This window comes from Maniola jurtina, chromosome W (assembly GCF_905333055.1).
Source record: "Maniola jurtina chromosome W, ilManJurt1.1, whole genome shotgun sequence".
In the NCBI taxonomy this organism is placed as follows: domain Eukaryota; kingdom Metazoa; phylum Arthropoda; class Insecta; order Lepidoptera; family Nymphalidae; genus Maniola; species Maniola jurtina.
The window spans coordinates 739,292-752,328 of record NC_060057.1 but is presented as its reverse complement, the minus strand read 5'-3'; the positions used below and the strand labels follow the sequence as shown (position 1 = coordinate 752,328).

Below are 13,037 nucleotides of genomic sequence, written 5' to 3'. Positions count from 1 at the left end.
AATTTTTTTCACATATTCTCTTAATTGTTTACTACATTCTTTGATAATTGCGAGTTTGAACGGAGTCCCTTAAAAAACAAAGGAGCTGCAAAAATCACATCAGCCGCCATCTTGTTTTTCCGAAATGTCATAATTTTTCCCCAGAGGGTTTTGGAAACCAAACACAACTCTCCTACATCATTATATCATTTTCCGTCTCCTTCTAGGAGAACAATTATGTCAATGAGTCAGTGAGTGGTAATCGAGCTATATATAGTATAATAACTAGTGTTTTGCTCGGTGCGCGAGCTGCTAAAGCAGCTCACGTGACGTGGTAAGGTAGACTTAATTATATAAAATAAATTTATTTATTAACCCCGATTAATTCACCCCGAAAAAACCCATAAAATGACAGGCATTTCTATTTTTTGTAGAAAATGTAAATCCACCATCTTGGATTTGAAATTGAATGTCATTATCAAAATCAGCACCCTGGAAAACCCTGAAAACGACATCATGTTTTTCTGAAATGTCATAATTTTCCCCTACTCATATTATTGCGCATCCGAACATATCTCCCATACATTAATGTATCGTTTTCTGTCTCTTTCTAGGAGAATGAGACATTCAATATTCGCCATACAAAATGTATGGGAAAATAAATTCCGCCATTTTGAATTTTTTTTCTATTCATCGATTAGACCTTTGGATCCTGATCCTCTTTTGCCACGAAACCGCACCTCCATCTTTTATACCCTCCGAGCTGGACGCCGGCGAAATTTGTATGGCGGCCATCTTTTCTTCGCCATTTTGAATTTTTTTTCAGCTTTTTGGCAATTGGATGACGTCATGAATGACATTTGGTCGAGCACCCCCCACCTATCTTCAATACCTTGAGCGGACCCTTCACCCGTCTCCGACATCCTCGATCATCAGCTATTTCCAAATTTTTCAATTTATTAAGATACATAATTCACCCCGAAAAACCCCATAAAATGACAGGCATTTCTATTTTTTGTAGAAAATGTAAGTCCGCCATCTTGGATTTGAAAATAAATGTCGTTATCAAAATCAGCACCCAGAAAAACCCTGAAAACGATATCCATATTATTTTTTGTAAATTAGGATAATAATTTAGTAGGGTGCGTGGGTGCGCGGACCACTAAAGTGGTCCGCGAGCATGCAGAGTTTGTTTAACCGAGTAGACCTTCGGATCCTGATCATCTTTTGCCAAGAAACTACTCTTCCATCTTTTATAGCCTCCGAGATAGACACCGACGAAATTTGTACGGCGGCCATCTTGTTTTTTCAAAATTTTCCACTTTTTCTATTAATCGTTTACTACATTCTTCAAAGATTGCGAGTTTCAGCGAAATCGGTTGGAAAACAATAGAGTTGCAAAAATCACGTCGGTCGCCATCTTGTTTTTCTGAAATGTCATAATTTCTCCCTACTCGCCTCCCCCACCCGAACACATCTCCCCTACATTATTGTATCGTTTCCGGCTCTTTCTAGGAGAATGAGACATTCAATATTCGCCATACATTTTCTATGGGAAAAAAAAATCCGCCATTTTGATTTTTTTTTTCTAATTATCGAGTAGACCTTCAGATCCTGATCATCTTCTTCCCAGAAACCACACTTCCATCTTTTATACCCTCCGAGCTGGACACCGGCGAAATTTGTATGGCGGCCATCTTTTCTTCGCCATTTTGAAATTTTTTTCAGCTTTTTGGCAATTGGATGATGTCATGAATGACATTTGCTCGAGCACCCCCCACCTATCCTCAATACCTTAAGCGGGCCCTCCACCCGTCTCCGATATCCTCAATCATCAGCTCTCTCCATAATTTTGGCTTACTAAGTTTTACTTTTCTATACGACACCATCAGTGAAAAAAAAATTTTTCATACAAAATTTTACAGGAGTTTCTTAGTTGAAAATCTCGAAAATCTCCCCAAAAGTGGCAACACCGGTTGCATATCTTCATACTGCCAGCCGAGATACACAATCGATTCATACATTCTGACTTTCCAAAATGTTGCCAACTGCCTCAAAAACGTGATCAAAATTTCGAAAAGTAAAGAAAAATACAAAATGGCCGCCAACTCGTTTGACAGAAAGATTTTACACGGTTTCATAATTTTCCTATTAACTACAGGATATACCGCTTCCGATGACGTTTCAATCTTTCCTCTCGCTCGCACCCACGCGAAAGGGGATACCGTGAAAAAGACCGTGTCGAAAATCACTTTTACTTTGATAAATTCCAGTGTTGCCAGTCTCCGGCGACAAAAATACCCAAATGTCATTTGTACGAGCAAAACACATAATCGCTCATACTCGTATTTTGCGAAAAGTCCGTATTTCGATTTTTTACAATTTCCCGAAAATCTTGAAATTTCCCTAAAAATGGGGTAATTTTTTCCCACCGATCTATACCCCGAGCCTACACGTACAATCGCTTCATAGAAGCCGAATCACTCCGATGTTACCAACTTTGAGATATTTAACTTTTAAAATTGCGTTTTTTCGTACCTCTAACATAATGGCCGCCACGACAGCCGCCATCTTGAATTTTTAAAAATCACTCCCATTTTGTCAAAATAGAGGATAATCGTCGGCGAAACCAAAAAAAAAATATTATCCTCGATTACCCCGTCTCGGATCTGTGGCGCCGCGGTTCGGGGTCGAAAAATCAAAATTTTCAAAACGCTGCGGCTCGGCCGCCATCTTGTTTTTCCAATTTTTTCTACATTTTCTATTAACCGTTTACTACTTTCTTTAAAGATTGCAAAACTCAACGAAATCGGTTGGAAAACAACGGAGCTGCAAAAATCACCTCGGCCGCCATCTTGTTTTTCTGAAATGTCATAATTTTTCCCCAGAGGGTTCCCGAATCCGAACACAATTCCCCTACATCATTATATCATTTTCCGTCTCTTTCTAGGAGAACAATTATGTCAATGAGTGAGTGAGTGAGTGGTAATTGAGCTATATATAGTATAACGAGCTATATATAGTATAATAATGATAATAACTGCTTAAGCAGCTCGCGTGACGTGGTTATGTTAACTTTATTATATTTAACCAAATTTATTTAAACCCACAAAACGACATCCATATCAATTTTTTTCTTAAAAAGTGCATATCCGCCATCTTGGATTTCAAAATAAATGTCGTTATCAAAATCAGCACCCTAGAAAACCCTGAAAACGACATTCACATTATTGTTTTTAAAAACAGAATTTATTTATTTATTTATTTATTTATTTAGTAATAGACTTAATTTAAAGAGAAACATTTTTCACCATTTTTTATAGACCAAAGCACTAGATAAAAAACAGACTGGTGTTTGGAATTTTGCAGCCCAAATAGACCGTAGTCTGTGCTAGGGCTGACAAAAAAGAAAAAAAGATTAATTTATTTTATGATTTTACGATTAAAAAAGCCGATTTATTATATGATTTTACGAGTTAAGCCTATATTTCCATTTTTTACAAACAAAAGAATAAAAAAAATTTTTTTTTTTTTTTTTTGAATAGAATAGTTGAGGATAATAATTTAGTAGGGTGCGTGGGTGCGCGGACCACTAAAGTGGTCCGCGAGCATGCAGAGTTTGTTCCACCGAGTAGACCTTCGGACCCTGATCATCTTTTGCCAAGAAACCACTCTTCCATCTTTTATAGCCTCCGAGATAGACACCGAAGAAATTTGTACGGCGGCCATCTTGTTTTTCCAAAATTTTCCACTTTTTCTATTAATCGTTTGGTACTTTCTTCAAATATTGTGAGTTTCAACGAAATCGGTTGGAAAACAAAAGAGTTATAAAAATCATATAGGCCGCCATCTTGTTTTTTTGAAATGTCATAATTTTTCCCGACTCCCATCCCGCACCCGAACATATCTTCCGAACATCGTCGTATCGTTTCTTGTCTCTTTCTAGGAGAATGAGGCATTCAATATTCGTCATACAAAATGTATGGAAAAATAAATTCCGCCATTTTGATTTTTTTTTCTATTCATTAAGTAGACCTTCGGATCCTGATTCTCTTTTGCCCAGAAACTACACCTCCATCTTTTATACCCTCCGAGCTGGACACCGGCGAAATTTGTATGGCGGCCATCTTTTCTTCGCCATTTTGAATTTTTTTTCAGCTTTTTGGCAATTGGATGACGTCATGAATGACATTTGCTCGAGCACCCCCCACCTATCTTCAATACCTTAAGCGGGCCCTTCACCCGTCTCCGAAACCCTCAATCATCAGCTGTCTCCATAATTTCGGCTTACTAACTTTTTGTTTTCTATACGACAGCATCAGTGAAAAAAAAATTTTTCATACAAAATTTTACAGGAGTTTCTTAGTTGAAAATCTCGAAAATCTCCCCAAAAGTGGCAACACCGGTTGCATATCTCCATACTGCCAGCCGAGATACACAATCGATTCATACATATTGACTTTCCAAAATGTTGCCAACTGCCTCAAAAACGTGGTCAAAATTTCGAGAAATTAAAAAAAATACAAAATGGCCGCCAACTCGTTTTGCAGAAATAAATTACATCGTTGTACAACTTTTCCAATAACTACAGGATATACCGCTCCCGATGACGTTTCAATCTCTCCTCTCGCTCGCACCCACGCGAAACGATCGCCCCTAAAAAAAGACCACGTCGAAAATCACTTTTTCTTTGATAAATTCCAGTGTTGCCAGTCTCCGGCGACAAAAATACCCAAATGTCATTTGTATGATCAAAACACATAATCGCTCATACTCGGATTTTGCGAAAAGCCTGTATTTCGATTTTTTTCAATTTCCCGAAAATCTTGAAATTTCCCCAAAAAATGGGGTAATTTTTTTCCTCCAATCTATACCTCGAACCTATACGTACAATCGCTTCATAGAAGCCGAATCGCTCCGATGTTGCCAACTTTGAGATATTTAACTTTTAAAATGGCGTTTTTTCGTACCTCTAACATAACGGCCGCCACGACAGCCGCCATCTTGAATTTTTAAAAACCACTCCCGTTCCGTCAAAATTTAGGATAATCGTAGACGAAACCAGAAAAAAATAATTATTATCGATTTCCCGTTTCGGATCTGTGGCGTCGCGGTTCGGGGTCGAAAATTCAAAATTTTCAAAACGCTACGGTTCGGCCACCATCTTGTTTTTCCAATTTTTTCACATTTTCTATTAACCGTTTACTACTTTCTTTAAAGATTGTAAAATTCGATGAAATCGGTTGGAAAACAACGGAGCTGCAAAAATCACGACGGCCGCCATCTTGTTTTTCTGAAATGTCATAATTTTTCCCCAGTTGAATCCCGCATCCGAACACAATTCCCCTACATCATTATATCATTTTCCGTCTCTTTCTAGGAGAACAATTATGTCAATGAGTGAGTCAGTGGTAATCGAGCTATATATAGTATACTAGTTTTGCTCGGTGCGCGAGCTGCTAAAGCAGCTCACGTGACGTGGTAAGGTTAACTTTATTATATAAAACCAAATTGATTTATTAAGATACATAATTCACCCCGAAAACCCCCATAAAATGACAGGCATTTCTATCTTTTGTAGAAAATGTAAGTCCGCCATCTTGGATTTGAAAATAAATGTCATTATCAAAATCAGCACCCTGGAAAACCCTGAAAACGATATCCATATTATTTTTTTGTAAATTAGGATAATAATTTAGTAGGGTGCGTGGGTGCGCGGACCACTAAAGTGGTCCGCGAGCATGCAGAGTTTGTTTCACCGAGTAGACCTTCGGACCCTGATCATCTTTTGCCAAGAAACCACTCTTCCATCTTTTATAGCCTCCGAGATAGACACCTACGAAATTTGTACGGCGGCCATCTTGTTTTTCCAAAATTTTCCACTTTTTCTATTAATCGTTTACTACATTCTTCAAAGATTGCGAGTTTCAACGAAATCGGTTGGAAAACAAAAGAGTTGCAAAAATCATATAGGCCGCCATCTTGTTTTTCTGAAATGTCATAATTTTTCCCTACTCATATTGCGCACCAAAACATATCTCCCCTACATTATCGTATCGTTATCCGTCTCTTTCTAGGAGAATGAGGCATTCAATATTCACCATACAAAATGTATGGAAAATTAAATTCCGCCATTTTGAATTTTTTTTCTATTCATCGAGTAAATCTTTGGATTCTGATCCTCTTTTGCCACGAAACCGCACCTCCATCTTTTATACCCTCCGAGCTGGACGCCGGCGAAATTTGTATGGCGGCCATCTTTTTTTCGCTATTTTGAATTTTTTTTCAGCTTTTTGGCAATTGGATGACGTCATGAATGACATTTGCTCGAGCACCCCCCACCTATCTTCAATACCTTAAGCGGACCCTTCACCCGTCTCCGAAATCTTGACAAGTATTAAAACGATAGTATTTATTAAGATACAAAATTAACCGCGAAAACACAATAAAACGACACCCATATCGATTTTTTTCTTAAAAAATGCATGTCCGCCATCTTGGATTTCAAAATAAATGTCGTTATCATAATGAGCAACCTGGAAAACTCTGAAAACGACATCCATATCATTTTTTGTAAAAACGGGGTAGTTGAGGTTAATAAAGTAGGGTGCGTGGGTGCGCGGACCACTAAAGTGGTCCGCGAGCATGCAGAGTTTGTTCCACCGAGTAAACCTTCGGACCCTAATCATCTTTTGCCAATAAACCACTCTTCCATCTTTTATAGCCTCCGAGATAGACACCGACGAAATTTGTACGGCGGCCATTTTGTTTTTCCAAAAAATTCCACTTTTTCTATCAATCGTTTACTACTTTCTTCAAAGATTGTGAGTTTCAACGAAATCGGTTGGAAAACAAAAGAGTTGCAAAAATCACGTCGGTCGCCATCTTGTTTTTCTGAAATGTCATAATTTTTCCCTACTTGCTTCCACCAGCCAAACACATCTCCCCTACATTATCGTATCGTTTTCCGTCTCTTTCTAGGAGAATGAGGCATTCAATATTCGTCATACAAAATGTATGAAAAAATAAATTCCGCCATTTTGTTTTTTTTTTCTATTCATCGAGTAGACCTTCGGATCCTGATCCTCTTTTGCCAAGAAACCACACTTCCATCTTTTATACCCTCCGAACTGGACACCGGCGAAATTTGTATGGCGGCCATCTTTTCTTCGCCATTTTGAATTTTTTTTCAGCTTTTTGGCAATTGGATGTCGTCATGAATGACATTTGCTCGAGCACCCCCCACCTATCTTCAATACCTTAAGCGGGCCCTCCACCCGTCTCCGATATCCTCAATCATCAGCTCTCTCCATAATTTTGGCTTACTAACTTTTTGTTTTCTATACGACACCATCAGTGAAAAAAAAATTTTTCATACAAAATTTTACAGGAGTTTCTTAGTTGAAAATCTCGAAAATCTCCCCAAAAGTGGCAACACCGGTTGCATATTTCTATACTGCCAGCCGAGATACACAATCGATTCATACATATTGACTTTCCAAAATGTTGCCAACTGCCTCAAAAACGTGATCAAAATTTCGAAAAATGAAAAAAAATACAAAATGGCCGCCAACTCGTTTCACAGAAAGATTTTACACGGTTTCATAATTTTCCTATTAACTACAGGATATACCGCTCCCGATGACGTTTCAATCTTTCCTCTCGCTCGCACCCACGCGAAAGGGGATACCGTGAAAAAGACCGTGTCGAAAATCACTTTTACTTTGATAAATTCCAGTGTTGCCAGTCTCCGGTGACGAAAATACCCAAATGTCATTTGTACGAGCAAAACACATAATCGCTCATACTCGGATTTTGCTAAAAGTGCGTATTTCGATTTTTTACAATTTCCCGAAAATCTCGAAATTTCCCTAAAAATGGGGTAATTTTTTCCCACCAATCTATACCCCGAGCCTACACGTACAACCGCTTCATAGAAGCCGAATCACTCCGATGTTGCCAACTTTGAGATATTTAACTTTTAAAATTGCATTTTTTCGTACCTCGAACAAAACGGCCGCCACGACAGCCGCCATCTTGAATTTTTAAAAACCACTCCCGTTCTGTTAAAATACAGGATAGTCGTGGGCGAAATCAAAAAAAATAATTATCCTCGATTACCCCGTTTCGGATCTGTGGCGCCGCGGTTCGGGGTCGAAAAATCAAAATTTTGAAAACGCTACGGCTCGGCCGCCATCTTGTTTTTTCAATTTTTTCGACATTTCCCATTAATCGTTTACTATTTTCTTCAAAGATTGCAAAATTCAACGAAATCGGTTGGAAAACAACGGAGCTGCAAAAATCACGTCGGCCGCCATCTTGTTTTTCTGAAATGTCATAATTTTTCCCCAGAGGGTTCCCGAAACCAAACACAACTCCCCTACATCACTATATCATTTTCCTTCTCTTTCTAGGAGAACAATTATGTCAATGAGTGAGTGAGTCAGTCAGTGGTAATCGAGCTATATATAGTATAACTAGTGTTTTGCTCGGTGCGCGAGCTGCTAAAGCAGCTCACGTGACGTGGTTAGGTTTATGAGTTGTATTAAACCGATTTTTTTTTATTAAGATACACAAATTACCCCGAAAACCCCATAAAACGACACCTATATCAATTTTTTTCTTAAAAAGTGCACGCTCGCCATCTTGGATTTCAAAATAAATGTCGTTATCAAAATCAGCACCCTAGAAAACTCTGAAAAAGACATCCATATCATTTTTTGTAAAAACGGGGTAGTTGAGGTTAATAAAGTAGGGTGCGTGGGTGCGCGGACCACTAAAGTGGTCCGCGAGCATGCAGAGTTTGTTCCACCGAGTAGACCTTCGGACCCTGATCATCTTTTGCCAAGAAACCACTCTTCCATCTTTTATAGCCTCCGAGATAGACACCGACGAAATTTGTACGGCGGCCATCTTGTTTTTCCAAAATTTTCCACTTTTTCTATTAATCGTTTACTACATTCTTTAAAGATTGCGAGTTTCAACGAAATCGGTTGGAAAACAAAAGAGTTGCATAAATCATATAGGCCGCCATCTTGTTTTTCTGAAATGTCATAATTTTCCCCTACTGATATTGCGCATCCGAACATATCTCCCCTACATTATCGTATCGTTATCCGTCTCTTTCTAGGAGAATGAGGCATTCAATATTCGCCATACAAAATGTATGGAAAATTAAATTCCGCCATTTTGAATTTTTTTTCTATTCATCGAGTAAACCTTTGGATCCTGATCTTCTTTTGCCAAGAAACCGCACCTCCATCTTTTATACCCTCCGAGCTGGACGCCGGCGAAATTTGTATGGCGGCCATCTTTTTTTCGCCATTTTGAATTTTTTTTCAGCTTTTTGGCAATTGGATGACGTCATGAATGACATTTGCTCGAGCACCCCCCACCTATCTTCAATACCTTAAGCGGACCCTTCACCCGTCTCCGATATCCTCAATCATCAGCTCTCTCCATAATTTTGGCTTACTAACTTTTTGTTTTCTATACGATGCCATCAGTGGAAAAAAAAATTTTCATACAAAATTTTACAGGAGTTTTCTAGTTGAAAATCTCGAAAATCTCCCCAAAAGTGGCAACACCGGTTGCATATCTCCATACTGCCAGCAGAGATACACAATCGATTCATACATATTGACTTTCCAAAATGTTGCCAACTGCCTCAAAAACGTGGTCAAAATTTCGAAAAACTAAAAAAAATACAAAATGGCCGCCAACTCGTTTCACAGAAAGATTTTAGTCGGTTTCATAATTTTCCTATTAACTACAGGATATACCGCTCCCGATGACGTTTCAATCTCTCATCTCGTTCGCACCCAGGCGAACCGATCGCCCCTAAAAAAGACCATGCCGAAAATCACTTTTTCTTTTATAAATTCCAGTGTTGCTAGTCTCCGGCGACAAAAATACCCAAATGTCATTTGTACGAGCAAAACACGTAATCGCTCATACTGGGATTTTGCGAAAAGTGCGTATTTCGATTTTTTACAATTTCCCGAAAATCTCGAAATTTCCCGAAAAATGGGGTAATTTTTTTCCTCCAATCTATACTTCGAGCCTATACGTACAATCGCTTGATAGAAGCCGAATCGCTCCGATGTTGCCAACTTTGAGATATTTAACTTTTAAAATTGCGTTTTTTCGTACCTCAAACAAAACGGCCGCCATGACAGCCGCCATCTTGAATTTTTAAAAACCACTCCCGTTTTGTCAAAATACAGGATAATCGTGGGCGAAACCAAAAAAAATAATTATCCTCGATTACCCCGTCTCGGATCTGTGGCGCCGCGGTTCGGGGTCGAAAAATCAAAAATTTTAAAACGCTACGGCTCAACCGCCATCTTGTTTTTCCAATTTTTTCCACATTTTCTTTTAACCGTTTACTACTTTCTTCAAAGTTTGCAAAATTCAACAAAATCGGTTGAAAAACAACGGAGCTGCAAAAATCCATTCGGCCGCCATCTTGTTTTTCCGAAATGTCATAATTTTTCCCCAGAGGGTTCCTGAAACCGAACACAACTCCCCTACATCACTATATCATTTTCCTTCTCTTTCTAGGAGAACAATTATGTCAATGAGTGAGTCAGTGAGTGAGTGGTAATTGAGCTATATATAGTACTAGTGTGTCGCTCGGTGCGCGAGCTGCTAAAGCAGCTCGCGTGACGTGGTTAGGTTAACTTTATTATATAAAACCAAATTTATTTATTAAGATACACAATTCACCCCGAAAAACCCATAAAATTACACCCATTTCAATTTTTTGTAGAAAATGTAAGTCCGCCATCTTGGATTTCGAAATGAATGTCATTACCAAAATCAGCACCCTGGAAAACCCTGAAATTGACATCGATATTGTTTTTTGTAAAAACGGGGTAGTTGAGGTTAATAAAGTAGGGTGCGTGGGTGCGCGGACCACTAAAGTGGTCCGCGAGCATGCAGAGTTTGTACCACTGAGTAGACTTTCGGACCCTGATCATCTTTTGCCAAGAAACCACTCTTCCATCTTTTATAGCCTCCGAGATAGACACCGACGAAATTTGTGCGGCGGCCATCTTGTTTTTCCAAAATTTTCCACTTTTTCTATTAATCGTTTACTACATTCTTCTAAGATTGCGAGTTTCAACGAAATTGGTTGGAAAACAAAAGAGTTGCAAAAATCACGTCGGTCGCCATCTTGTTTTTCTGAAATGTCATAATTTTTTCCCTACTCGCCTCCCCCACCCGAACACATTTCTCCTACATTATTGTATCGTTTTCCGTCTCTTTCTAGGAGAATGAGACATTCAATATTCGCCATACAAAATGTATGGGAAAATAAATTCCGCCATTTTGAATTGTTTTTCTATTCATCGAGTAGACCTTTGGATCCTGATCTTCTTTTGTTAAGAAACCACACTTCCATCTTTTATACCCTCCGAGCTGGACGCCGGCGAAATTTGTATGGCGGCCATCTTTTCTTCGCCATTTTGAATTTTTTTTCAGCTTTTTGGCAATTGGATGATGTCATGAATGACATTTGGTCGAGCACCCCCCACCTATCTTCAATACCTTGAGCGGACCCTTCACCCGTCTCCGACATCCTCGATCATCAGCTATTTCCAAATTTTTCCTCGATTTTTTTTTTGTTTTCTATACGAAACCATCAGTGAAAAAAAAAAAATTCATACAAAATTTTACAGGAGGAGTTTTTGGGGAAAATCTCGAAAATCTCCCCAAATGTGGCAACACTGTTTACATATTTAGATACTGCCGGTTGAGTCACACAATCGATTCATACATGTCGACTTTCCAAAATGTTGCCAACTGCCTCAAAAACGTGATCAAAATTTCGGAAAATTTGAAGAAAATACAAAATGGCCACCAACTCTTTTTGCAGAAGCAAATTAGATAATTTTACAACTTTCCTATTAACTACAGGATATACCGCTCCCGATGACGTTTCAATCTCTCCTCTCGCTCGCACCCACGCGAAATGATCGTCCCTGAAAAAAGACAATGTCGAAAATCACTTTTTTTTTGATAAATTCCAGTGTTGCCAGTCTCCGGCGACAAAAATACGCAAATGTCATTTGTACGAGCAAAACGCATAATCGCTCATACTCGGATTTTGCGAAAAGTCCGTATTTCGATTTTTTACATTTTCGCAAAAATCTTGAAATTTCCCGAAAAATGGGGTAATTTTTCCCCACCAATCTATACCTCAATTTCATACGTACAATCGCTTGATAGAAGCCGAGTCGCTCCGATGTTGCCAACTTTGAGATATTTAACTTTTAAAATTGCGTTTTTTCGTACCTCCAACATAACGGCCGCCATGACAGCCGCCATCTTGAATTTTTTAAAACCACTCCCGTTCTGTCAAAATACAGGATAATCGTGGGCGAAACCAGAAAAAATAATTATCCTCGACTACCTCGTCTTGGATCTGTGGCGCCGCGGTTCGGGGTCGAAAAATCAAAATTTTGAAAACGCTACGGTTCGGCCGCCATCTTGTTTTTTCAATTTTTTCGACATTTGCCATTAATCGTTTACTATTTTCTTCAAAGATTGCAAAATTCAACGAAATCGGTTGGAAAACAACGAAGCTGCAAAAATCACGACGGCCGCCATCTTGTTTTTCTAAAATATCATAATTTTTCCCCAGAGGGTTCCCGAATCCGAACACATCTCCCTTACATCACTATATTATTTTCCTTCTCTTTCTAGGAGAACAATTATGTCAATGAGTGAGTCAGTGAGTGGTAATCGAGCTATATATAGTATAATAACTAGTGTTTTGCTCGGTGCGCGAGCTGCTAAAGCAGCTCGCGTGACGTGGTTGGGTTAACTTTATTATACTAAACCAAATTTATTTATTAAGATACACGATTCACCTCAAAAAACCCACAAAACGACACCCATTTCAACTTTTCTCTTAAAAAGTGCATGTCCGCCATCTTGGATTTCGAAATGAATGTCATTACCAAAATCAGCCTCCTGGAAAACCCTGAAATCGACATCGATATTGTTTTTTGTAAAAACGGGGTAGTTGAGGTTAATAAAGTAGGGTGCGT

The 13,037-nt window shown here is 38.8% G+C and overlaps 1 protein-coding gene across 1 annotated transcript in view; it reads right to left on the bottom strand.

Annotated features, from left to right (window-relative positions):
- Positions 1–13,037, bottom strand: part of LOC123879874 (protein AF-10-like) — a 182,595-nt gene that overhangs the window by 115,549 nt on the left and 54,009 nt on the right. The gene's annotated exons all lie outside the window — the stretch shown is intronic.